The 2,975-nt window shown below is 32.6% G+C and overlaps 1 non-coding gene across 1 annotated transcript; it reads right to left on the bottom strand.

The window, feature by feature from the left end:
* Positions 1-2,433: 2,433 nt before the first annotated feature.
* LOC127739948 (small nucleolar RNA R71) lies at positions 2,434-2,541 on the bottom strand. Its single transcript, XR_008000690.1, has one exon. It is a non-coding gene; the product is annotated as a small nucleolar RNA R71 (small nucleolar RNA).
* Positions 2,542-2,975: the final 434 nt, after the last annotated feature.

Consider the following 2,975-nt stretch of genomic DNA (forward strand, 5'->3'; position numbering starts at 1 on the left):
CGACATGATCGAAAACCGAGAGATGATTAGCCATGCTGTGACAGAGCATTTGGACCATTTTCCCTGAGAGGATGGGATGTAGCCATTGACAATGGTGATGCCCTACATACAGCTTGCCATGGAAAGGAGTAAGAAGGATTGAAGGAAGGCAGTAGGAAAGTAGAGATCCAACAGGGACAAAGCATCTCCATACACTTATCTGAGATTCTCACCAATGATTTACATAAGTATTTCTATCTTTATTTTCTGTTTATTTATTATTATTATTCAAAAACTCCATAACCATTTATTATCCACCTAACTGAGATTTACAAGATGACCATAGCTTGCTTCATACCAACAATCTCCGTGTGATCGACCCTTACTCACGTAAGGTTTATTACTTGGACGACCCAGTGCACTTGCTAGTTAGTTGTGCGAAGTTGTGAAGAAAGTGCTAAGTTAGTAGATGCGCATACCAAGTTGAATGCCATTATTAGAGATCACAATTTCGTGCACCATGTTTTTGGCGCCGTTGCCGCGGATTGTTCGAGTTTGGACAACTGACGGTTCATCTTGCTCAGATTAGGTAATTTTCTTTTCATTTATTTTCAAAAAATAAAATTTTCAAAAATCTTTCAAAAATTTATCACCTGTTTTTTAAAAATTTTAAGAGTTTTTAAGAATGAATTCTAGAGTTTCATGTAACATGTTGAAGCCTGGTTGGCTGTAAAACCATGCCTAATTCCTGGACCGGAGCTTTTGACTAACATTATATGATTTGTGGACTTCTGATTGAGGACTTTGGATTCATTACTTCCTTTTTCAAAAATATGTTTTTGAAAAATTTATTACAAAAATCCAAAAAAATTATTAAAATCATAAAAAATAAAAAATATTTTGTGTTTCTTGTTTGAGTCTTGAGTCAATTTTTAAGTTTGGTGTCAATTGCATGTTTTAAAATTTTTTTGCATTTTTCGAAAATTCATGCATGTGTTCTTCAGGATCTTCAAGTTGTTCTTGACAGGTCTTCTTGTTTGATCTTTAAAATTTCTTGTTTTGTGTATCTTGTTGTTTTTCATATGCATTTTTGCATTCATAGTGTCTAGGCATTGAAAATTTCTAACATGCATCATAGGTTTTGATCCAAAAAATTTCATGTTTTGGGTCATTTTTATGTTTTTCTCTCTCATCATTAAAAATTCAAAAATAAAAAATATCTTTTTCTTATTTTTCCTAAAATTTGAAAATTTGAGTTGGCTTAGTCAAAAATTTAAAAAACTTAGCTATTTCTTACAGGTCAAGTCAAATTTTCAAATTTAAAAATCTCATCTTTTCAAAATCTTTTTCGAAAATCAAATCCTTTTCATTTTCTTATTAATTTTCGAAAATCTTTAAAAATATTTTTTCAAAATCTTTTTCTTATCTTTATTTCAAAATTTTGAAAACTTTACTAACAATTAATGTGATTGATTCAAAAATTTGAAGTTTGTTACTTTCTTGTTAAGAAAGGTTCATCTTTAAATTCTAAAATATCTTCCAACTTCTTATCTTTTCAAAATTGATTTTCAAATCTTTCTCAACTAATCAATTAACTTTTGTTTATTTTTTATCTTTTTCAAAACCACGTAACTAATTTTAGCTCTCTAATTTTCGAAAATTACCTCCCTCTTTTTCAAAATTCTTTTAATTAACTAATTGTTTTAAATTTTAATTTTAATTTTAATTCTTCTTTTAATTTTCGAAAATCACTAACCCTTTTTTTCAAAATTAATTTTCAAATTCTCTCCCTCTCATCTTCTTCTATTTATTTATTTATTTACTAACACATCTCTTCATCTCAAGAATCTGAACCTATTTTCACCCTTGTGTTTGGATTCTTACCTTTTTCTTCTTCTATTCCTTTCTTCTTCTACTAACATAAAGGAATCTCTCTACTGTGGTAAAGAGGATCCGTATTATTATTTTTTGTTCCTTTCTTTTTCATATGAGCAGGAGCAAGGACAAGAATATTCTTGTTAAAGCAGATCCTGAACCTCAAAGGACTCTGAAGAGGAAACTAAGAGAAGCTAAAATAATAATGCAAGGAGGAAGCTTGGTTACTATACTACACCTACTTCCAAATTTGATGGAAGAAGCATCTCAATCCCTGCCATTGGAGCAAACAATTTTGAGCTGAAACCTCAACTAGTTGCTCTACTACAACAGAACTGCAAGTTCCATGGACTTCCATCAAAAGATCCCTACCAGTTTTTAACTGAGTTCTTGCAGATCTGTGAGACTGTTAAGACTAATGGAGTAGATCTTAAAGTCTACAGGATCATGCTTTTCCCCTTTGCTGTAAGAGACAGAGCTAAAATATGGTTGGATTCACAACCTAAAGATAGCCTGGACTCCTGGGATAAGCTGGTCGTGGCCTTCTTGGCTAAGTTCTTTCCTCCTCAAAAGCTAAACAAGCTTATAGTGGATGTTCAGACTTTCAAACAAAAAGATAGTGAATCCCTCTATGAAGCTTGGGAAAGATACAAGCAGATGACCAAAAGGTGTCCTTCTAACATGCTTTCATAGTGGACCATTCTGGATATATTCTATTATGGTCTATCTAAGTTTTCCAAGATGTCATTGGACCATTCTGTAGGTGGATCCATTCACCTAAAGAAAACACCTGCAGAAGCTCAAGAACTTATTGACATGGTTGCAAATAACCAGTTCATGTACACTTCTGAGAGAAATTCCGTGAATAATGGGACGCCTCAAAAGAAGGGAGTTCTTGAAATTGATGCTCTGAATTCCATATTGGCTTAGTACAAAATGTTGACTCAGCAAGTCAACATGATTTCTCAAAGTCTGAATGGATGGCAAAATGCATCCAACAGTACTAAAGAGGCATCTTCTAAAGAAGAAGCTTATGATCATGAGAACCCTGCAATAGTAGAGGTAAATTACATGGGTGAATCTTATGGAAACACCTATAATTCATCATGGAGAAATCATCC

This window comes from Arachis duranensis, chromosome 6 (assembly GCF_000817695.3).
Source record: "Arachis duranensis cultivar V14167 chromosome 6, aradu.V14167.gnm2.J7QH, whole genome shotgun sequence".
Lineage (NCBI taxonomy): Eukaryota > Viridiplantae > Streptophyta > Magnoliopsida > Fabales > Fabaceae > Arachis > Arachis duranensis.